The sequence below is a fragment of the Colletes latitarsis genome, chromosome 13, assembly GCF_051014445.1.
Source record: "Colletes latitarsis isolate SP2378_abdomen chromosome 13, iyColLati1, whole genome shotgun sequence".
Classification (NCBI taxonomy): domain Eukaryota; kingdom Metazoa; phylum Arthropoda; class Insecta; order Hymenoptera; family Colletidae; genus Colletes; species Colletes latitarsis.
The window spans coordinates 264,316-289,882 of record NC_135146.1 but is presented as its reverse complement, the minus strand read 5'-3'; positions in this window follow the sequence as shown (position 1 = coordinate 289,882).

The following is a 25,567-nucleotide window of genomic DNA, read 5'->3' as shown; positions in this document are numbered from 1 at the left end:
TTTGAATCACGTAGTAATGTGGTAACACACTGAAGCAGTCAATTAAATCTGGTTTCGATCAATATGTTAGAGGATAACACCGGTTAGGTCTGGGTTAGGTCTGGGATATGCCCGCATCTGGCTCATGATTTTGCCTTCTTCGCATACTTGTTGGCCAGATCCTGGGTTTTTTTCGTGTTTGAATCACGTAGTAATGTGGTAACACACTGAAGCAGTCAATAAAACCTGGATTCGGACTGTATTTTAGAGGATAACACCGGTTAGGTCTGGGTTAGGTCTGGGTTATGCCCGCATCTAGCTCATGATTTTGCCTTCTTCGCATACTTGTTGGCCAGATCCTGGGGTTTCTTCGTGTTTGAATCACGTAGTAATGTGGTAACACACTGAAGCAGTCAATTAAACCTGGTTTCGATCAATATTTTAGAGGATAACACCGGTTAGGTCTGGGTTAGGTCCGGGATATGCCCGCATCTGGCTCATGATTTTGCCTTCTTCGCATACTTGTTGGCCAGATCCTGGGTTTTTTCCGTGTTTGATCACGTAGTAATGTGGTAACACACTGAAGCAGTCAATAAAACCAGCTTTCGATCAATATTTTAGAGGATAACACCGGTTAGGTCTGGGTTAGGTCTGGGATTTGCGCGCATCTGGCTTATACTTTCGCCTTTTTCGCAAACTTGTTGGCCAGATCCTGGGTTTTTTTCGTGTTTGAATCACGTAGGAATGTGGTAACACACTGAAGCAGTCAATTAAACCTGGTTTCTATCAATATTTTAGAGGATAACACCGGTTAGGTCTGGGTTAGGTCTGGGATTTGCGCGCATCTGGCTTATACCTTCGCCTTTTTCGCAAACTTGTTGGCCAGATCCTGGGTTTTTTTCGTGTTTGAATCACGTAGGAATGTGGTAACACACTGAAGCAGTCAATTAAACCTGGTTTCTATCAATATTTTAGAGGATAACACCGGTTCGGTCTGGGTTAGGTCCGGGATATGCCCGCATCTGGCTCATGATTTTGCCTTCTTCGCATACTTGTTGGCCAGATCCTGGGTTTTTTCCGTGTTTGAATCACGTAGTAATGTGGTAACACACTGAAGCAGTCAATTAAACCTGGTTTCGATCAATATTTCAGAGGATAACACCGGTTAGGTCTGGGATAGGTCCGGGATATGCCCGCATTTGGCTTATACTTTCGCCTTTTTCGCAAACTTGTCGGCCAGATCCTGGGTATTTTCCGTGTTTGAATCACGTAGTAATGTGGTAACACACTGAAGCAGTCAATTAAACCTGGTTTCGACGAATATTTTAGAGGATAACACCGGTTAGGTCTGGGTTAGGTCTGGGTTATGCCCGCATCTGGCTCATGATTTTGCCTTCTTCGCATACTTGTTGGCCAGATCCTGGGTTTTTTTCGTGTTTGAATCACGTAGTAATGTGGTAACACACTGAATCTGTCAATTAAACCTGGTTTCGATCAATATTTTAGAGGATAACACCGGTTAGGTCTGGGTTAGGTCTGGGTTATGCCCGCATCTGGCTCATGATTTTGCCTTCTTCGCATACTTGTTGGCCAGATCCTGGGATTTTTTCGTGTTTGAATCACGTAGTAATGTGGTAATACACTGAAGCTGTCAATAAAACCTGGTCTCGATCAATATTTTAGAGGATAACACCGGTTAGGTCAGGGTTAGGTCTGGGTTATGCCCGCATCTAGCTCATGATTTTGCCTTCTTCGCATACTTGTTGGCCAGATCCTGGGGTTTTTTCGTGTTTGAATCACGTAGTAATGTGGTAACACACTGAAGCAGTCAATTAAACCTGGTTTCGATCAATATTTTAGAGGATAACACCGGTTAGGTCTGGGATAGGTCCGGGATATGCCCGCATCTGGCTCATGATTTTGCCTTCTTCGCATACTTGTTGGCCAGATCCTGGGTTTTTTTCGTGGTTGAATCACGTAGTAATGTGGTAACGCACTGAAGCAGTCAATTAAACCTGGTTTCGACCAATATTTTAGAGGATAACGCCGGTTAGGTCTGGGTTAGGTCTGGGAAATGCGCGCATCTGGCTTATACTTTCGCCTTCTTCGCATACTTGTTGGCCAGATCCTGGGTTTTTTTCGTGTTTGAATCACGTAGTAATGTGGTAACACACTGAAGCTGTCAATTAAACCTGGTTTCGATCAATATTTCGGAGGATAACACCGGTTAGGTCTGGGTTAGGTCTGGGTTATGCCCGCATCTGGCTCATGATTTTGCCTTCTTCGCATACTTGTTGCCCAGACCCTGGGTTTTTTTCGTGTTTGAATCATGTAGTAATGTGGTAACACACTGAAGCAGTCACTTAAACCTGGTTTCGATCAATATTTCAGGGGATAACACCGGTTAGGTCTGGGTTAGGTCTGGGTTATGCCCGCATCTGGCTCATGATTTTGCCTTCTTCGCATACTTGTTGGCCAGATCCTGGGTATTTTGCGTCTTTGAATCACGTAGTAATGTGGTAACACACTGAAGCAGTCAATTAAACCTGGTTTCGATCAATATTTTAGAGGATAACACCGGTTAGGTCTGGGTTAGGTCTGGGTTATGCCCACATCTGGCTCATGATTTTGCCTTCTTCGCATACTTGTTGGCCAGATCCTGGGTTTTTTTCGCGTTTGAATCACGTAGTAATGTGGTAACACACTGAAGCAGTCAATTAAATCTGGTTTCGATCAATATTTTAGAGGATAACACCGGTTAGGTCTGGGTTAGGTCTGGGTTATGCCCGCATCTGGCTCATGATTTTGCCTTCTTCGCATACTTGTTGGCCAGATCCTGGGTTTTTTTCGCGTTTGAATGACGTAGTAATGTGGTAACACACTGAAGCAGTCAATTAAATCTGGTTTCGATCAATATTTTAGAGGATAACACCGGTTAGGTCTGGGTTAGGTCTGGGTTATGCCCGCATCTGGCTCATGATTTTGCCTTCTTCGCATACTTGTTGGCCAGATCCTGGGTTTTTTTCGTGTTTGAATCACGTAGTAATGTGGTAACACAGTGAGGCAGTCTATTAAACCTGGATTCGGACAGTATTTTAGAGGATAACACCGGTTAGGTCTGGGTTAGGTCTGGGTTATGCCCGCATCTAGCTCATGATTTTGCCTTCTTCGCATACTTGTTGGCCAGATCCTGGGGTTTTTTCGTGTTTGAATCACGTAGTAATGTGGTAACACACTGAAGCAGTCAATTAAACCTGGTTTCGATCAATATTTTAGAGGATAACACCGGTTAGGTCTGGGATAGGTCCGGGATATGCCCGCATCTGGCTCATGATTTTGCCTTCTTCGCATACTTGTTGGCCAGATCCTGGGTTTTTTTCGTGGTTGAATCACGTAGTAATGTGGTAACGCACTGAAGCAGTCAATTAAACCTGGTTTCGATCAATATTTTAGAGGATAACGCCGGTTAGGTCTGGGTTAGGTCTGGGTTATGCCCGCATCTGGCTCATGATTTTGCCTTCTTCGCATACTTGTTGGCCAGATCCTGGGTTTTTTCCGTGTTTGAATCACGTAGTAATGTGGTAACACACTGAAGCAGTCAATTAAATCTGGTCTCGATCAATATTTTAGAGGATAACACCGGTTAGGTCTGGGTTAGGTCTAGGTTATGCCCGCATCTGGCTCATGATTTTGCCTTCTTCGCATACTTGTTGGCCAGATCCTTGGTTTTTTTCGCGTTTGAATCACGTAGTAATGTGGTAACACACTGAAGCAGTCAATTAAATCTGGTTTCGATCAATATTTTAGAGGATAACACCGGTTAGGTCTGGGTTAGGTCTGGGTTATGCCCGCATCTGGCTCATGATTTTGCCTTCTTCGCATACTTGTTGGCCAGATCCTGGGTTTTTTTCGCGTTTGAATCACGTAGTAATGTGGTAACACACTGAAGCAGTCAATTAAATCTGGTTTCGATCAATATGTTAGAGGATAACACCGGTTAGGTCTGGGTTAGGTCTGGGTTATGCCCGCATCTGGCTCATGATTTTGCCTTCTTCGCATACTTGTTGGCCAGATCCTGGGTTTTTTTCGTGTTTGAATCACGTAGTAATGTGGTAACACACTGAAGCAGTCAATAAAACCTGGATTCGGACTGTATTTTAGAGGATAACACCGGTTAGGTCTGGGTTAGGTCTGGGTTATGCCCGCATCTAGCTCATGATTTTGCCTTCTTCGCATACTTGTTGGCCAGATCCTGGGGTTTCTTCGTGTTTGAATCACGTAGTAATGTGGTAACACACTGAAGCAGTCAATTAAACCTGGTTTCGATCAATATTTTAGAGGATAACACCGGTTAGGTCTGGGTTAGGTCCGGGATATGCCCGCATCTGGCTCATGATTTTGCCTTCTTCGCTTACTTGTTGGCCAGATCCTGGGTTTTTTCCGTGTTTGATCACGTAGTAATGTGGTAACACACTGAAGCAGTCAATAAAACCAGCTTTCGATCAATATTTTAGAGGATAACACCGGTTAGGTCTGGGTTAGGTCTGGGATTTGCGCGCATCTGGCTTATACTTTCGCCTTTTTCGCAAACTTGTTGGCCAGATCCTGGGTTTTTTTCGTGTTTGAATCACGTAGGAATGTGGTAACACACTGAAGCAGTCAATTAAACCTGGTTTCTATCAATATTTTAGAGGATAACACCGGTTAGGTCTGGGTTAGGTCTGGGATTTGCGCGCATCTGGCTTATACCTTCGCCTTTTTCGCAAACTTGTTGGCCAGATCCTGGGTTTTTTTCGTGTTTGAATCACGTAGGAATGTGGTAACACACTGAAGCAGTCAATTAAACCTGGTTTCTATCAATATTTTAGAGGATAACACCGGTTCGGTCTGGGTTAGGTCCGGGATATGCCCGCATCTGGCTCATGATTTTGCCTTCTTCGCATACTTGTTGGCCAGATCCTGGGTTTTTTCCGTGTTTGAATCACGTAGTAATGTGGTAACACACTGAAGCAGTCAATTAAACCTGGTTTCGATCAATATTTCAGAGGATAACACCGGTTAGGTCTGGGATAGGTCCGGGATATGCCCGCATTTGGCTTATACTTTCGCCTTTTTCGCAAACTTGTTGGCCAGATCCTGGGTATTTTCCGTGTTTGAATCACGTAGTAATGTGGTAACACACTGAAGCAGTCAATTAAACCTGGTTTCGACGAATATTTTAGAGGATAACACCGGTTAGGTCTGGGTTAGGTCTGGGTTATGCCCGCATCTGGCTCATGATTTTGCCTTCTTCGCATACTTGTTGGCCAGATCCTGGGTTTTTTTCGTGTTTGAATCACGTAGTAATGTGGTAACACACTGAATCTGTCAATTAAACCTGGTTTCGATCAATATTTTAGAGGATAACACCGGTTAGGTCTGGGTTAGGTCTGGGTTATGCCCGCATCTGGCTCATGATTTTGCCTTCTTCGCATACTTGTTGGCCAGATCCTGGGTATTTTGCGTCTTTGAATCACGTAGTAATGTGGTAACACACTGAAGCAGTCAATTAAACCTGGTTTCGATCAATATTTTAGAGGATAACACCGGTTAGGTCTGGGTTAGGTCTGGGTTATGCCCGCATCTGGCTCATGATTTTGCCTTCTTCGCATACTTGTTGGCCAGATCCTGGGATTTTTTCGTGTTTGAATCACGTAGTAATGTGGTAATACACTGAAGCTGTCAATAAAACCTGGTCTCGATCAATATTTTAGAGGATAACACCGGTTAGGTCTGGGTTAGGTCTGGGTTATGCCCGCATCTGGCTCATGATTTTGCCTTCTTCGCATACTTGTTGCCCAGACCCTGGGTTTTTTTCGTGTTTGAATCATGTAGTAATGTGGTAACACACTGAAGCAGTCACTTAAACCTGGTTTCGATCAATATTTCAGGGGATAACACCGGTTAGGTCTGGGTTAGGTCTGGGTTATGCCCGCATCTGGCTCATGATTTTGCCTTCTTCGCATACTTGTTGGCCAGATCCTGGGTATTTTGCGTCTTTGAATCACGTAGTAATGTGGTAACACACTGAAGCAGTCAATTAAACCTGGTTTCGATCAATATTTTAGAGGATAACACCGGTTAGGTCTGGGTTAGGTCTGGGTTATGCCCACATCTGGCTCATGATTTTGCCTTCTTCGCATACTTGTTGGCCAGATCCTGGGTTTTTTTCGCGTTTGAATCACGTAGTAATGTGGTAACACACTGAAGCAGTCAATTAAATCTGGTTTCGATCAATATTTTAGAGGATAACACCGGTTAGGTCTGGGTTAGGTCTGGGTTATGCCCGCATCTGGCTCATGATTTTGCCTTCTTCGCATACTTGTTGGCCAGATCCTGGGTTTTTTTCGCGTTTGAATGACGTAGTAATGTGGTAACACACTGAAGCAGTCAATTAAATCTGGTTTCGATCAATATTTTAGAGGATAACACCGGTTAGGTCTGGGTTAGGTCTGGGTTATGCCCGCATCTGGCTCATGATTTTGCCTTCTTCGCATACTTGTTGGCCAGATCCTGGGTTTTTTTCGTGTTTGAATCACGTAGTAATGTTGTAACACACTGAAGCAGTCAATAAAACCTGGATTCGGACTGTATTTTAGAGGATAACACCGGTTAGGTCTGGGTTAGGTTTGAGATATGCGCGCATCTGGCTTATACTTTCGCCTTTTTCGCAAACTTGTTGGCCAGATCCTGGGTTTTTTTCGTGTTTGAATCACGTAGTAATGTGGTAATACACTGAAGCAGTCAATTAAACCTGGTTTCGATCAATATTTGAGAGGATAACACCGGTTAGGTCTTGGTTAGGTCTGGGTTATGCCCGCATCTGGCTCATGATTTTGCCTTCTTCGCATACTTGTTGGCCAGATCCTGGGTTTTTTCCGTGTGTGAATCACGTAGTAATGTGGTAACACACTGAAGCAGTCAATTAAACCTGGTTTCGATCAATATTTCAGAGGATAACACCGGTTAGGTCTGGGTTAGGTCTGGGAAATGCGCGCATCTGGCTTATTCTTTCGCCTTCTTCGCATACTTCTTGGCCAGATCCGGGGTTTTTTTCGTGTTTGAATCACGTAGGAATGTGGTAACACACTGAAGCAGTCAATTAAACCTGGTTTCGATCAATATTTTAGAGGATAACACCGGTTAGGTCTGGGTTAGGTCCGGGATATGCCCGCATCTGGCTCATGATTTTGCATTCTTCGCATACTTGTTGGCCAGATCCTGGGTTTTTTTCGTGTTTGAATCACGTAGTAATGTGGTAACACTCTGAAGCAGTCAATTTAACCTGGTTTCGATCAATATTTCAGAGGATAACACCGGTTAGGTCTGGGTTAGGTTTGAGATATGCGCGCATCTGGCTTATACTTTCGCCTTTTTCGCAAACTTGATGGCTAGATCCTGGGTTCTTTTCGGGTTTGAATAACGCAGTAATGTGGTACCACACTGAAGCAGTCAATTAAACCTGGTTTCGATCAATATTTTAGAGGATAACGCCGGTTAGGTCTGGGTTAGGTCTGGGTTATGCCCGCATCTGGCTCATGATTTTGCCTTCTTCGCATACTTGTTGGCCAGATCCTGGGTTTTTTCCGTGTTTGAATCACGTAGTAATGTGGTAACACACTGAAGCAGTCAATTAAATCTGGTCTCGATCAATATTTTAGAGGATAACACCGGTTAGGTCTGGGGTAGGTCTGGGTTATGCCCGCATCTGGCTCATGATTTTGCCTTCTTCGCATACTTGTTGGCCAGATCCTGGGTTTTTTTCGCGTTTGAATCACGTAGTAATGTGGTAACACACTGAAACAGTCAATTAAATCTGGTTTCGATCAATATTTTAGAGGATAACACCGGTTAGGTCTGGGTTAGGTCTGGGTTATGCCCGCATCTGGCTCATGATTTTGCCTTCTTCGCATACTTGTTGGCCAGATCCTGGGTTTTTTTCGCGTTTGAATCACGTAGTAATGTGGTAACACACTGAAGCAGTCAATTAAATCTGGTTTCGATCAATATTTTAGAGGATAACACCGGTTAGGTCTGGGTTAGGTCTGGGTTATGCCCGCATCTGGCTCATGATGTTGCCTTCTTCGCATACTTGTTGGCCAGATCCTGGGTTTTTTTCGTGTTTGAATCACGTAGTAATGTGGTAACACACTGAAGCAGTCAATAAAACCTGGATTCGGACTGTATTTTAGAGGATAACACCGGTTAGGTCTGGGTTAGGTCTGGGTTATGCCCGCATATAGCTCATGATTTTGCCTTCTTCGCATACTTGTTGGCCAGATTCTGGGGTTTTTTCGTGTTTGAAACACGTAGTAATGTGGTAACACACTGAAGCAGTCAATTAAACCTGGTTTCGATCAATATTTTAGAGGATAACACCGGTTAGGTCTGGGTTAGGTCCGGGATATGCCCGCAACTGGCTCATGATTTTGCCTTCTTCGCATACTTGTTGGCCAGATCCTGGGTTTTTTCCGTGTTTGATCACGTAGTAATGTGGTAACACACTGAAGCAGTCAATAAAACCTGGTTTCGATCAATATTTTAGAGGATAACACCGGTTAGGTCTGGGTTAGGTCTGGGTTATGCCCGCATCTGCTCATGATTTTGCCTTCTTCGCATACTTGTTGGCCAGATCCTGGGTTTTTTCCGTGTTTGATCACGTAGTAATGTGGTAACACACTGAAGCAGTCAATAAAACCTGGTTTCGATCAATATTTTAGAGGATAACACCGGTTAGGTCTGGGTTTGGTCTGGGATTTGCGCGCATCTGGCTTATACTTTCGCCTTCTTCGCATACTTCTTGGCCAGATCCTGGGTTTTTTTCGTGTTTGAATCACGTAGGAATGTGGTAACACACTGAAGCAGTCAATTAAACCTGGTTTCGATCAATATTTTAGAGGATAACACCGGTTAGGTCTGGGTTAGGTCCGGGATATGCTCGCATCTGGCTCATGATTTTGCCTTCTTCGCATACTTCTTGGCCAGATCCTGGGTTTTTTTCGTGTTTGAATCACGTAGGAATGTGGTAACACACTGAAGCAGTCAATTAAACCTGGTTTCGATCAATATTTTAGAGGATAACACCGGTTAGGTCTGGGTTAGGTCCGGGATATGCTCGCATCTGGCTCATGATTTTGCCTTCTTCGCATACTTGTTGGCCAGATCCTGGGTTTTTTTCGTGTTTGAATCACGTAGTAATGTGGTAACACTCTGAAGCAGTCAATTAAACCTGGTTTCGATCAATATTTCAGAGGATAACACCGGTTAGGTCTGGGTTAGGTCTGAGATATGCGCGCATCTGGCTTATACTTTCGCCTTTTTCGCAAACTTGATGGCTAGATCCTGGGTTCTTCTCGGGTTTGAATAACGCAGTAATGTGGTACCACACTGAAGCAGTCAATTAAACCTGGTTTCGATCAATATTTTAGAGGATAACGCCGGTTAGGTCTGGGTTATGCCCGCATCTGGCTCATGATTTTGCCTTCTTCGCATACTTGTTGGCCAGATCCTGGGTTTTTTCCGTGTTTGAATCACGTAGTAATGAGGTAACACACTGAAGCAGTCAATTAAATCTGGTTTCGATCAATATTTTAGAGGATAACACCGGTTAGGTCTGGGTTATGCCCGCATCTGGCTCATGATTTTGCCTTCTTCGCATACTTGTTGGCCAGATCCTGGGTTTTTTTCGTGTTTGAATCACGTAGTAATGTGGTAACACACTGAAGCAGTCAATAAAACCTGGATTCGGACTGTATTTTAGAGGATAACACCGGTTAGGTCTGGGTTAGGTCTGGGTTATGCCCGCATCTAGCTCATGATTTTGCCTTCGTCGCATTCTTGTTGGCCAGATCCTGGGGTTTTTTCGTGTTTGAATCACGTAGTAATGTGGTAACACACTGAAGCAGTCAATTAAACCTGGTTTCGATCAATATTTTAGAAGATAACACCAGTTAGGTCTGGGTTAGGTCCGGAATATGCCCGCATCTGGCTCATGATTTTGCCTTCTTCGCATACTTGTTGGCCAGATCCTGGGTTTTTTCCGTGTTTGATCACGTAGTAATGTGGTAACACACTGAAGCAGTCAATAAAACCTGGTTTCGATCAATATTTTAGAGGATAACACCGGTTAGGTCTGGGTTAGGTCTGGGATTTGCGCGCATCAGGCTTATACTTTCGCCTTTTTCGCAAACTTGTTGGCCAGATCCTGGGTTTTTTTCGTGTTTGAATCACGTAGTAATGTGGTAATACACTGAAGCAGTCAATTAAACCTGGTTTCGATCAATATTTTAGAGGATAACACCGGTTAGGTCTGGGTTAGGTCTGGGTTATGCCCGCATCTGGCTCATGATTTTGCCTTCTTCGCATACTTGTTGGCCAGATCCTGGGTTTTTTCCGTGTTTGAATCACGTAGTAATGTGGTAACACACTGAAGCAGTCAATTAAATCTGGTCTCGATCAATATTTTAGAGGATAACACCGGTTAGGTCTGGGTTATGCCCGCATCTGGCTCATGATTTTGCCTTCTTCGCATACTTGTTGGCCAGATCCTGGGTTTTTTTCGTGTTTGAATCACGTAGTAATGTGGTAACACTCTGAAGCAGTCAATTAAACCTGGTTTCGATCAATATTTCAGAGGATAACACCGGTTAGGTCTGGGTTAGGTTTGAGATATGCGCGCATCTGGCTTATACTTTCGCCTTTTTCGCAAACTTGATGGCTAGATCCTCGGTTCTTTTCGGGTTTGAATAACGCAGTAATGTGGTACCACACTGAAGCAGTCAATTAAATCTGGTCTCGATCAATATTTTAGAGGATAACACCGGTTAGGTCTGGGTTAGGTCTGGGTTATGCCCGCATCTGGCTCATCATTTTGCCTTCTTCGCATACTTGTTGGCCAGATCCTGGGTTTTTTTCGCGTTTGAATCACGTAGTAATGTGGAAACACACTGAAGCAGTCAATTAAACCTGGTTTCGATCAATATTTTAGAGGATAACACCGGTTAGGTCTGGGTTAGGTCTGGGTTATGCCCACATCTGGCTCATGATTTTGCCTTCTTCGCATACTTGTTGGCCAGATCCTGGGTTTTTTTCGCGTTTGAATCACGTAGTAATGTGGTAACACACTGAAGCAGTCAATTAAATCTGGTTTCGATCAATATTTTAGAGGATAACACCGGTTAGGTCTGGGTTAGGTCTGGGTTATGCCCGCATCTGGCTCATGATTTTGCCTTCTTCGCATACTTGTTGGCCAGATCCTGGGTTTTTTTCGCGTTTGAATGACGTAGTAATGTGGTAACACACTGAAGCAGTCAATTAAATCTGGTTTCGATCAATATTTTAGAGGATAACACCGGTTAGGTCTGGGTTAGGTCTGGGTTATGCCCGCATCTGGCTCATGATTTTGCCTTCTTCGCATACTTGTTGGCCAGATCCTGGGTTTTTTTCGTGTTTGAATCACGTAGTAATGTGGTAACACAGTGAGGCAGTCTATTAAACCTGGATTCGGACAGTATTTTAGAGGATAACACCGGTTAGGTCTGGGTTAGGTCTGGGTTATGCCCGCATCTAGCTCATGATTTTGCCTTCTTCGCATACTTGTTGGCCAGATCCTGGGGTTTTTTCGTGTTTGAATCACGTAGTAATGTGGTAACACACTGAAGCAGTCAATTAAACCTGGTTTCGATCAATATTTTAGAGGATAACACCGGTTAGGTCTGGGATAGGTCCGGGATATGCCCGCATCTGGCTCATGATTTTGCCTTCTTCGCATACTTGTTGGCCAGATCCTGGGTTTTTTTCGTGGTTGAATCACGTAGTAATGTGGTAACGCACTGAAGCAGTCAATTAAACCTGGTTTCGATCAATATTTTAGAGGATAACGCCGGTTAGGTCTGGGTTAGGTCTGGGTTATGCCCGCATCTGGCTCATGATTTTGCCTTCTTCGCATACTTGTTGGCCAGATCCTGGGTTTTTTCCGTGTTTGAATCACGTAGTAATGTGGTAACACACTGAAGCAGTCAATTAAATCTGGTCTCGATCAATATTTTAGAGGATAACACCGGTTAGGTCTGGGTTAGGTCTAGGTTATGCCCGCATCTGGCTCATGATTTTGCCTTCTTCGCATACTTGTTGGCCAGATCCTTGGTTTTTTTCGCGTTTGAATCACGTAGTAATGTGGTAACACACTGAAGCAGTCAATTAAATCTGGTTTCGATCAATATTTTAGAGGATAACACCGGTTAGGTCTGGGTTAGGTCTGGGTTATGCCCGCATCTGGCTCATGATTTTGCCTTCTTCGCATACTTGTTGGCCAGATCCTGGGTTTTTTTCGCGTTTGAATCACGTAGTAATGTGGTAACACACTGAAGCAGTCAATTAAATCTGGTTTCGATCAATATGTTAGAGGATAACACCGGTTAGGTCTGGGTTAGGTCTGGGTTATGCCCGCATCTGGCTCATGATTTTGCCTTCTTCGCATACTTGTTGGCCAGATCCTGGGTTTTTTTCGTGTTTGAATCACGTAGTAATGTGGTAACACACTGAAGCAGTCAATAAAACCTGGATTCGGACTGTATTTTAGAGGATAACACCGGTTAGGTCTGGGTTAGGTCTGGGTTATGCCCGCATCTAGCTCATGATTTTGCCTTCTTCGCATACTTGTTGGCCAGATCCTGGGGTTTCTTCGTGTTTGAATCACGTAGTAATGTGGTAACACACTGAAGCAGTCAATTAAACCTGGTTTCGATCAATATTTTAGAGGATAACACCGGTTAGGTCTGGGTTAGGTCCGGGATATGCCCGCATCTGGCTCATGATTTTGCCTTCTTCGCTTACTTGTTGGCCAGATCCTGGGTTTTTTCCGTGTTTGATCACGTAGTAATGTGGTAACACACTGAAGCAGTCAATAAAACCAGCTTTCGATCAATATTTTAGAGGATAACACCGGTTAGGTCTGGGTTAGGTCTGGGATTTGCGCGCATCTGGCTTATACTTTCGCCTTTTTCGCAAACTTGTTGGCCAGATCCTGGGTTTTTTTCGTGTTTGAATCACGTAGGAATGTGGTAACACACTGAAGCAGTCAATTAAACCTGGTTTCTATCAATATTTTAGAGGATAACACCGGTTAGGTCTGGGTTAGGTCTGGGATTTGCGCGCATCTGGCTTATACCTTCGCCTTTTTCGCAAACTTGTTGGCCAGATCCTGGGTTTTTTTCGTGTTTGAATCACGTAGGAATGTGGTAACACACTGAAGCAGTCAATTAAACCTGGTTTCTATCAATATTTTAGAGGATAACACCGGTTCGGTCTGGGTTAGGTCCGGGATATGCCCGCATCTGGCTCATGATTTTGCCTTCTTCGCATACTTGTTGGCCAGATCCTGGGTTTTTTCCGTGTTTGAATCACGTAGTAATGTGGTAACACACTGAAGCAGTCAATTAAACCTGGTTTCGATCAATATTTCAGAGGATAACACCGGTTAGGTCTGGGATAGGTCCGGGATATGCCCGCATTTGGCTTATACTTTCGCCTTTTTCGCAAACTTGTTGGCCAGATCCTGGGTATTTTCCGTGTTTGAATCACGTAGTAATGTGGTAATACACTGAAGCAGTCAATTAAACCTGGTTTCGATCAATATTTGAGAGGATAACACCGGTTAGGTCTTGGTTAGGTCTGGGTTATGCCCGCATCTGGCTCATGATTTTGCCTTCTTCGCATACTTGTTGGCCAGATCCTGGGTTTTTTTCGTGTTTGAATCACGTAGTAATGTGGTAATACACTGAAGCAGTCAATTAAACCTGGTTTCGATCAATATTTGAGAGGATAACACCGGTTAGGTCTTGGTTAGGTCTGGGTTATGCCCGCATCTGGCTCATGATTTTGCCTTCTTCGCATACTTGTTGGCCAGATCCTGGGTTTTTTTCGTGTTTGAATCACGTAGTAATGTGGTAACACTCTGAAGCAGTCAATTTAACCTGGTTTCGATCAATATTTCAGAGGATAACACCGGTTAGGTCTGGGTTAGGTTTGAGATATGCGCGCATCTGGCTTATACTTTCGCCTTTTTCGCAAACTTGATGGCTAGATCCTGGGTTCTTTTCGGGTTTGAATAACGCAGTAATGTGGTACCACACTGAAGCAGTCAATTAAACCTGGTTTCGATCAATATTTTAGAGGATAACGCCGGTTAGGTCTGGGTTAGGTCTGGGTTATGCCCGCATCTGGCTCATGATTTTGCCTTCTTCGCATACTTGTTGGCCAGATCCTGGGTTTTTTCCGTGTTTGAATCACGTAGTAATGTGGTAACACACTGAAGCAGTCAATTAAATCTGGTCTCGATCAATATTTTAGAGGATAACACCGGTTAGGTCTGGGGTAGGTCTGGGTTATGCCCGCATCTGGCTCATGATTTTGCCTTCTTCGCATACTTGTTGGCCAGATCCTGGGTTTTTTTCGCGTTTGAATCACGTAGTAATGTGGTAACACACTGAAACAGTCAATTAAATCTGGTTTCGATCAATATTTTAGAGGATAACACCGGTTAGGTCTGGGTTAGGTCTGGGTTATGCCCGCATCTGGCTCATGATTTTGCCTTCTTCGCATACTTGTTGGCCAGATCCTGGGTTTTTTTCGCGTTTGAATCACGTAGTAATGTGGTAACACACTGAAGCAGTCAATTAAATCTGGTTTCGATCAATATTTTAGAGGATAACACCGGTTAGGTCTGGGTTAGGTCTGGGTTATGCCCGCATCTGGCTCATGATGTTGCCTTCTTCGCATACTTGTTGGCCAGATCCTGGGTTTTTTTCGTGTTTGAATCACGTAGTAATGTGGTAACACACTGAAGCAGTCAATAAAACCTGGATTCGGACTGTATTTTAGAGGATAACACCGGTTAGGTCTGGGTTAGGTCTGGGTTATGCCCGCATATAGCTCATGATTTTGCCTTCTTCGCATACTTGTTGGCCAGATTCTGGGGTTTTTTCGTGTTTGAAACACGTAGTAATGTGGTAACACACTGAAGCAGTCAATTAAACCTGGTTTCGATCAATATTTTAGAGGATAACACCGGTTAGGTCTGGGTTAGGTCCGGGATATGCCCGCAACTGGCTCATGATTTTGCCTTCTTCGCATACTTGTTGGCCAGATCCTGGGTTTTTTCCGTGTTTGATCACGTAGTAATGTGGTAACACACTGAAGCAGTCAATAAAACCTGGTTTCGATCAATATTTTAGAGGATAACACCGGTTAGGTCTGGGTTAGGTCTGGGTTATGCCCGCATCTGCTCATGATTTTGCCTTCTTCGCATACTTGTTGGCCAGATCCTGGGTTTTTTCCGTGTTTGATCACGTAGTAATGTGGTAACACACTGAAGCAGTCAATAAAACCTGGTTTCGATCAATATTTTAGAGGATAACACCGGTTAGGTCTGGGTTTGGTCTGGGATTTGCGCGCATCTGGCTTATACTTTCGCCTTCTTCGCATACTTCTTGGCCAGATCCTGGGTTTTTTTCGTGTTTGAATCACGTAGGAATGTGGTAACACACTGAAGCAGTCAATTAAACCTGGTTTCGATCAATATTTTAGAGGATAACACCGGTTAGGTCTGGGTTAGGTCCGGGATATGCTCGCATCTGGCTCATGATTTTGCCTTCTTCGCATACTTCTTGGCCAGATCCTGGGTTTTTTTCGTGTTTGAATCACGTAGGAATGTGGTAACACACTGAAGCAGTCAATTAAACCTGGTTTCGATCAATATTTTAGAGGATAACACCGGTTAGGTCTGGGTTAGGTCCGGGATATGCTCGCATCTGGCTCATGATTTTGCCTTCTTCGCATACTTGTTGGCCAGATCCTGGGTTTTTTTCGTGTTTGAATCACGTAGTAATGTGGTAACACTCTGAAGCAGTCAATTAAACCTGGTTTCGATCAATATTTCAGAGGATAACACCGGTTAGGTCTGGGTTAGGTCTGAGATATGCGCGCATCTGGCTTATACTTTCGCCTTTTTCGCAAACTTGATGGCTAGATCCTGGGTTCTTCTCGGGTTTGAATAACGCAGTAATGTGGTACCACACTGAAGCAGTCAATTAAACCTGGTTTCGATCAATATTTTAGAGGATAACGCCGGTTAGGTCTGGGTTATGCCCGCATCTGGCTCATGATTTTGCCTTCTTCGCATACTTGTTGGCCAGATCCTGGGTTTTTTCCGTGTTTGAATCACGTAGTAATGAGGTAACACACTGAAGCAGTCAATTAAACCTGGTTTCGATCAATATTTTAGAAGATAACACCAGTTAGGTCTGGGTTAGGTCCGGAATATGCCCGCATCTGGCTCATGATTTTGCCTTCTTCGCATACTTGTTGGCCAGATCCTGGGTTTTTTCCGTGTTTGATCACGTAGTAATGTGGTAACACACTGAAGCAGTCAATAAAACCTGGTTTCGATCAATATTTTAGAGGATAACACCGGTTAGGTCTGGGTTAGGTCTGGGATTTGCGCGCATCAGGCTTATACTTTCGCCTTTTTCGCAAACTTGTTGGCCAGATCCTGGGTTTTTTTCGTGTTTGAATCACGTAGTAATGTGGTAATACACTGAAGCAGTCAATTAAACCTGGTTTCGATCAATATTTTAGAGGATAACACCGGTTAGGTCTGGGTTAGGTCTGGGTTATGCCCGCATCTGGCTCATGATTTTGCCTTCTTCGCATACTTGTTGGCCAGATCCTGGGTTTTTTCCGTGTTTGAATCACGTAGTAATGTGGTAACACACTGAAGCAGTCAATTAAATCTGGTCTCGATCAATATTTTAGAGGATAACACCGGTTAGGTCTGGGTTATGCCCGCATCTGGCTCATGATTTTGCCTTCTTCGCATACTTGTTGGCCATATCCTGGGTTTTTTTCGTGTTTGAATCACGTAGTAATGTGGTAACACTCTGAAGCAGTCAATTAAACCTGGTTTCGATCAATATTTCAGAGGATAACACCGGTTAGGTCTGGGTTAGGTTTGAGATATGCGCGCATCTGGCTTATACTTTCGCCTTTTTCGCAAACTTGATGGCTAGATCCTGGGTTCTTTTCGGGTTTGAATAACGCAGTAATGTGGTACCACACTGAAGCAGTCAATTAAATCTGGTCTCGATCAATATTTTAGAGGATAACACCGGTTAGGTCTGGGTTAGGTCTGGGTTATGCCCGCATCTGGCTCATCATTTTGCCTTCTTCGCATACTTGTTGGCCAGATCCTGGGTTTTTTTCGCGTTTGAATCACGTAGTAATGTGGAAACACACTGAAGCAGTCAATTAAATCTGGTTTCGATCAATATTTTAGAGGATAACACCGGTTAGGTCTGGGTTAGGTCTGGGTTATGCCCGCATCTGGCTCATGATTTTGCCTTCTTCGCATACTTGTTGGCCAGATCCTGGGTTTTTTTCGCGTCTGAATCACGTAGTAATGTGGTAACACACTGAAGCAGTCAATTAAATCTGGTTTCGATCAATATTTTAGAGGATAACACCGGTTAGGTCTGGGTTAGGTCTGGGTTATGCCCGCATCTGGCTCATGATTTTGCCTTCTTCGCATACTTGTTGGCCAGATCCTGGGTTTTTTTCGTGTTTGAATCACGTAGTAATGTGGTAACAAACTGAAGCAGTCAATAAAACCTGGATTCGGACTGTATTTTAGAGGATAACACCGGTTAGGTCTGGGTTAGGTCTGGGTTATGCCCGCATCTAGCTCATGATTTTGCCTTCTTCGCATACTTGTTGGCCAGATCCTGGGGTTTTTTCGTGTTTGAATCACGTAGTAATGTGGTAACACACTGAAGCAGTCAATTAAACCTGATTTCGATCAATATTTTAGAGGATAACACCGGTTAGGTCTGGGTTAGGTCCGGGATATGCCCGCATCTGGCTCATGATTTTGCCTTCTTCGCATACTTGTTGGCCAGATCCTGGGTTTTTTCCGTGTTTGATCACGTAGTAATGTGGTAACACACTGAAGCAGTCAATAAAACCTGGTTTCGATCAATATTTTAGAGGATAACACCGGTTAGGTCTGGGTTAGGTCTGGGATTTGCGCGCATCTGGCTTATACTTTCGCCTTTTTCGCAAACTTGTAGGCCAGATCCTGGGTTTTTTTCGTGTTTGAATCACGTAGGAATGTGGTAACACACTGAAGCAGTCAATTAAACCTGGTTTCTATCAATATTTTAGAGGATAACACCGGTTAGGTCTGGGTTAGGTCTGGGATTTGCGCGCATCTGGCTTATACTTTCGCCTTTTTCGCAAACTTGTTGGCCAGATCCTGGGTTTTTTTCGTGTTTGAATCACGTAGGAATGTGGTAACACACTGAAGCAGTCAATTAAACCTGGTTTCTATCAATATTTTAGAGGATAACACCGGTTAGGTCTGGGTTAGGTCCGGGATATGCCCGCATCTGGCTCATGATTTTGCCTTCTTCGCATACTTGTTGGCCAGATCCTGGGTTTTTTCCGTGTTTGAATCACGTAGTAATGTGGTAACACACTGAAGCAGTCAATTAAACCTGGTTTCGATCAATATTTCAGAGGATAACACCGGTTAGGTCTGGGTTAGGTCTGGGTTATGCCCGCATCTGGCTCATGATTTTGCCTTCTTCGCATACTTGTTGGCCAGATCCTGGGTTTTTTTCGTGTTTGAATCACGTAGTAATGTGGTAACACAGTGAGGCAGTCTATTAAACCTGGATTCGGACAGTATTTTAGAGGATAACACCGGTTAGGTCTGGGTTAGGTCTGGGTTATGCCCGCATCTAGCTCATGATTTTGCCTTCTTCGCATACTTGTTGGCCAGATCCTGGGGTTTTTTCGTGTTTGAATCACGTAGTAATGTGGTAACACACTGAAGCAGTCAATTAAACCAGGTTTCGATCAATATTTTAGAGGATAACACCGGTTTGGTCTGGGATAGGTCCGGGATATGCCCGCATCTGGCTCATGATTTTGCCTTCTTCGCATACTTGTTGGCCAGATCCTGGGTTTTTTTCGTGGTTGAATCACGTAGTAATGTGGTAACGCACTGAAGCAGTCAATTAAACCTGGTTTCGACCAATATTTTAGAGGATAACGCCGGTTAGGTCTGGGTTAGGTCTGGGAAATGCGCGCATCTGGCTTATACTTTCGCCTTCTTCGCATACTTGTTGGCCAGATCCTGGGTTTTTTTCGTGTTTGAATCACGTAGTAATGTGGTAACACACTGAAGCTGCCAATTAAACCTGGTTTCGATCAATATTTCAGAGGATAACACCGGTTAGGTCTGGGTTAGGTCTGGGTTATGCCCGCATCTGGTTCATGATTTTGCCTTCTTCGCATACTTGTTGCCCAGACCCTGGGTTTTTTTCGTGTTTGAATCATGTAGTAATGTGGTAACACACTGAAGCAGTCACTTAAACCTGGTTTCGATCAATATTTCAGGGGATAACACCGGTTAGGTCTGGGTTAGGTCTGGGTTATGCCCGCATCTGGCTCATGATTTTGCCTTCTTCGCATACTTGTTGGCCAGATCCTGGGTATTTTGCGTCTTTGAATCACGTAGTAATGTGGTAACACACTGAAGCAGTCAATTAAACCTGGTTTCGATCAATATTTTAGAGGATAACACCGGTTAGGTCTGGGTTAGGTCTGGGTTATGCCCGCATCTGGCTCATGATTTTGCCTTCTTCGCATACTTGTTGGCCAGATCCTGGGTTTTTTTCGCGTTTGAATCACGTAGTAATGTGGTAACACACTGAAGCAGTCAATTAAATCTGGTTTCGATCAATATTTTAGAGGATAACACCGGTTAGGTCTGGGTTAGGTCTGGGTTATGCCCGCATCTGGCTCATGAGTTTTGCCTTCTTCGCATACTTGTTGGCCAGATCCTGGGTTTTTTTCGCGTTTGAATCACGTAGTAATGTGGTAACACACTGAAGCAGTCAATTAAATCTGGTTTCGATCAATATTTTAGAGGATAACACCGGTTAGGTCTGGGTTAGGTCTGGGTTATGCCCGCATCTGGCTCATGATTTTGCCTTCTTCGCATACTTGTTGGCCAGATCCTGGGTATTTTGCGTCTTTGAATCACGTAGTAATGTGGTAACACACTGAAGCAGTCAATTAAACCTGGTTTCGACCAATATTTTAGAGGATAACGCCGGTTAGGTCTGGGTTAGGTCTGGGAAATGCGCGCATCTGGCTTATACTTTCGCCTTCTTCGCATACTTGTTGGCGAGATCCTGGGTTTTTTTCGTGTTTGAATCACGTAGTAATGTGGTAACACACTGAAGCTGCCAATTAAACCTGGTTTCGATCAATATTTCAGAGGATAACACCGGTTAGGTCTGGGTTAGGTCTGGGTTATGCCCGCATCTGGTTCATGATTTTGCCTTCTTCGCATACTTGTTGCCCAGACCCTGGGTTTTTTTCGTGTTTGAATCATGTAGTAATGTGGTAACACACTGAAGCAGTCACTTAAACCTGGTTTCGATCAATATTTCAGGGGATAACACCGGTTAGGTCTGGGTTAGGTCTGGGTTATGCCCGCATCTGGCTCATGATTTTGCCTTCTTCGCATACTTGTTGGCCAGATCCTGGGTATTTTGCGTCTTTGAATCACGTAGTAATGTGGTAACACACTGAAGCAGTCAATTAAACCTGGTTTCGATCAATATTATAGAGGATAACACCGGTTAGGTCTGGGTTAGGTCTGGGTTATGCCCGCATCTGGCTCATGATTTTGCCTTCTTCGCATACTTGTTGGCCAGAACCTGGGTTATTTTCGCGTTTGAATCACGTAGTAATGTGGTAACACACTGAAGCAGTCAATTAAATCTGGTTTCGATCAATATTTTAGAGGATAACACCGGTTAGGTCTGGGTTAGGTCTGGGTTATGCCCGCATCTGGCTCATGATTTTGCCTTCTTCGCATACTTGTTGGCCAGATCCTGGGTTTTTTTCGCGTTTGAATCACGTAGTAATGTGGTAACACACTGAAGCAGTCAATTAAATCTGGTTTCGATCAATATTTTAGAGGATAACACCGGTTAGGTCTGGGTTAGGTCTGGGTTATGCCCGCATCTGGCTCATGATTTTGCCTTCTTCGCATACTTGTTGGCCAGATCCTGGGTATTTTGCGTCTTTGAATCACGTAGTAATGTGGTAACACACTGAAGCAGTCAATTAAACCTGGTTTCGATCAATATTTTAGAGGATAACACCGGTTAGGTCTGGGTTAGGTCTGGGTTATGCCCGCATCTGGCTCATGATTTTGCCTTCTTCGCATACTTGTTGGCCAGATCCTGGGGTTTTTTCGTGTTTGAATCACGTAGTAATGTGGTAACACACTGAAGCAGTCAATTAAACCTGGTTTCGATCAATATTTTAGAGGATAACACCGGTTAGGTCTGGGTTAGGTCCGGGATATGCCCGCATCTGGCTCATGATTTTGCCTTCTTCGCATACTTGTTGGCCAGATCCTGGGTTTTTTCCGTGTTTGATCACGTAGTAATGTGGTAACACACTGAAGCAGTCAATAAAACCTGGTTTCGATCAATATTTTAGAGGATAACACCGGTTAGGTCTGGGTTAGGTCTGGGATTTGCGCGCATCTGGCTTATACTTTCGCCTTTTTCGCAAACTTGTAGGCCAGATCCTGGGTTTTTTTCGTGTTTGAATCACGTAGGAATGTGGCAACACACTGAAGCAGTCAATTAAACCTGGTTTCTATCAATATTTTAGAGGATAACACCGGTTAGGTCCGGGTTAGGTCTGGGATTTGCGCGCATCTGGCTTATACTTTCGCCTTTTTCGCAAACTTGTTGGCCAGATCCTGGGTTTTTTTCGTGTTTGAATCACGTAGGAATGTGGTAACACACTGAAGCAGTCAATTAAACCTGGTTTCTATCAATATTTTAGAGGATAACACCGGTTAGGTCTGGGTTAGGTCCGGGATATGCCCGCATCTGGCTCATGATTTTGCCTTCTTCGCATACTTGTTGGCCAGATCCTGGGTTTTTTCCGTGTTTGAATCACGTAGTAATGTGGTAACACACTGAAGCAGTCAATTAAACCTGGTTTCGATCAATATTTCAGAGGATAACACCGGTTAGGTCTGGGTTAGGTCCGGGATATGCCCGCATCTGGCTCATGATTTTGCCTTCTTCGCATACTTGTTGGCCAGATCCTGGGTTTTTTCCGTGTTTGATCACGTAGTAATGTGGTAACACACTGAAGCAGTCAATAAAACCTGGTTTCGATCAATATTTTAGAGGATAACACCGGTTAGGTCTGGGTTAGGTCCGGGATATGCCCGCATCTGGCTCATGATTTTGCCTTCTTCGCATACTTGTTGGCCAGATCCTGGGTTTTTTTCGTGTTTGAATCATGTAGTAATGTGGTAACACACTGAAGCAGTCACTTAAACCTGGTTTCGATCAATATTTTAGAGGATAACACCGGTTAGGTCTGGGTTAGGTCCGGGATATGCCCGCATCTGGCTCATGATTTTGCCTTCTTCGCATACTTGTTGGCCAGATCCTGGGTTTTTTCCGTGTTTGATCACGTAGTAATGTGGTAACACACTGAAGCAGTCAATAAAACCTGGTTTCGATCAATATTTTAGAGGATAACACCGGTTAGGTCTGGGTTAGGTCTGGGATTTGCGCGCATCTGGCTTATACTTTCGCCTTCTTCGCATACTTGTTGGCCAGATCCTGGGTTTTTTTCGTGTTTGAATCACGTAGGAATGTGGTAACACACTGAAGCAGTCAATTAAACCTGGTTTCTATCAATATTTTAGAGGATAACACCGGTTAGGTCTGGGATAGGTCCGGGATATGCCCGCATTTGGCTTATACTTTCGCCTTTTTCGCAAACTTGTTGGCCAGATCCTGGGTATTTTCCGTGTTTGAATCACGTAGTAATGTGGTAACACACTGAAGCAGTCAATTAAACCTGGTTTCGATCAATATTTTAGAAGATGACACCAGTTAGGTCTGGGTTAGGTCAGGGATATGCCCGCATCTGGCTCATGATTTTGCCTTCTTCGCATACTTGTTGGCCAGATCCTGGGTTTTTTCCGTGTTTGATCACGTAGTAATGTGGTAACACACTGAAGCAGTCAATAAAACCTGGTTTCGATCAATATTTTAGAGGATAACACCGGTTAGGTCTGGGTTAGGTCTGGGATTTGCGCGCATCTGGCATATACTTTCGCCTTTTTCGCAAACTTGTTGGCCAGATCCTGGGTTTTTTTCGTGTTTGAATCACGTAGTAATGTGGTAATACACTGAAGCAGTCAATTAAACCTGGTTTCGATCAATATTTTAGAGGATAACACCGGTTAGGTCTGGGTTAGGTCTGGGTTATGCCCGCATCTGGCTCATGATTTTGCCTTCTTCGCATACTTGTTGGCCAGATCCTGGGTTTTTTCCGTGTTTGAATCACGAAGTAATGTGGTAACACACTGAAGCAGTCAATTAAATCTGGTCTCGATCAATATTTTAGAGGATAACACCGGTTAGGTCTGGGTTAGGTCTGGGTTATGCCCGCATCTGGCTCATGATTTTGCCTTCTTCGCATACTTGTTGGCCAGATCCTGGGTTTTTTTCGTGTTTGAATCACGTAGTAATGTGGTAACACTCTGAAGCAGTCAATTAAACCTGGTTTCGATCAATATTTCAGAGGATAACACCGGTTAGGTCTGGGTTAGGTTTGAGATATGCGCGCATCTGGCTTATACTTTCGCCTTTTTCGCAAACTTGATGGCTAGATCCTGGGTTCTTTTCGGGTTTGAATAACGCAGTAATGTGGTACCACACTGAAGCAGTCAATTAAATCTGGTCTCGATCAATATTTTAGAGGATAACACCGGTTAGGTCTGGGTTAGGTCTGGGTTATGCCCGCATCTGGCTCATGATTTTGCCTTCTTCGCATACTTGTTGGCCAGATCCTGGGTTTTTTTCGCGTTTGAATCACGTAGTAATGTGGTAACACACTGAAGCAGTCAATTAAATCTGGTTTCGATCAATATTTTAGAGGATAACACCGGTTAGGTCTGGGTTAGGTCTGGGTTATGCCCGCATCTGGCTCATGATTTTGCCTTCTTCGCATACTTGTTGGCCAGATCCTGGGTTTTTTTCGTGTCTGAATCACGTAGTAATGTGGTAACACACTGAAGCAGTCAATAAAACCTGGATTCGGACTGTATTTTAGAGGATAACACCGGTTAGGTCTGGGTTAGGTCTGGGTTATGCCCGCATCTAGCTCATGATTTTGCCTTCTTCGCATACTTGTTGGCCAGATCCTGGGGTTTTTTCGTGTTTGAATCACGTAGTAATGTGGTAACACACTGAAGCAGTCAATTAAACCTGGTTTCGATCAATATTTTAGAGGATAACACCGGTTAGGTCTGGGTTAGGTCCGGGATATGCCCGCATCTGGGTCATGATTTTGCCTTCTTCGCATACTTGTTGGCCAGATCCTGGGTTTTTTCCGTGTTTGATCACGTAGTAATGTGGTAACACACTGAAGCAGTCAATAAAACCTGGTTTCGATCAATATTTTAGAGGATAACACCGGTTAGGTCTGGGTTAGGTCTGGGATTTGCGCGCATCTGGCTTATACTTTCGCCTTTTTCGCAAACTTGTAGGCCAGATCCTGGGTTTTTTTCGTGTTTGAATCACGTAGGAATGTGGTAACACACTGAAGCAGTCAATTAAACCTGGTTTCTATCAATATTTTAGAGGATAACACCGGTTAGGTCTGGGTTAGGTCTGGGATTTGCGCGCATCTGGCTTATACTTTCGCCTTTTTCGCAAACTTGTTGGCCAGATCCTGGGTTTTTTTCGTGTTTGAATCACGTAGGAATGTGGTAACCCACTGAAGCAGTCAATTAAACCTGGTTTCTATCAATATTTTAGAGGATAACACCGGTTAGGTCTGGGTTAGGTCCGGGATATGCCCGCATCTGGCTCATGATTTTGCCTTCTTCGCATACTTGTTGGCCAGATCCTGGGTTTTTTCCGTGTTTGAATCACGTAGTAATGTGGTAACACACTGAAGCAGTCAATTAAACCTGGTTTCGATCAATATTTCAGAGGATAACACCGGTTAGGTCTGGGTTAGGTCTGGGTTATGCCCGCATCTGGCTCATGATTTTGCCTTCTTCGCATACTTGTTGGCCAGATCCTGGTTTTTTTTCGTGTTTGAATCACGTAGTAATGTGGTAACACAGTGAGGCAGTCTATTAAACCTGGATTCGGAAAGTATTTTAGAGGATAACACCGGTTAGGTCTGGGTTAGGTCTGGGTTATGCCCGCATCTGGCTCATGATTTTGCCTTCTTCGCATACTTGTTGGCCAGATCCTGGGTTTTTTTCGCGTTTGAATCACGTAGTAATGTGGTAACACAGTGAGGCAGTCTATTAAACCTGGTTTCGATCAATATTTTAGAGGATAACACCGGTTAGGTCTGGGTTAGGTCTGGGTTATGCCCGCATCTGGCTCATGATTTTGCCTTCTTCGCATACTTG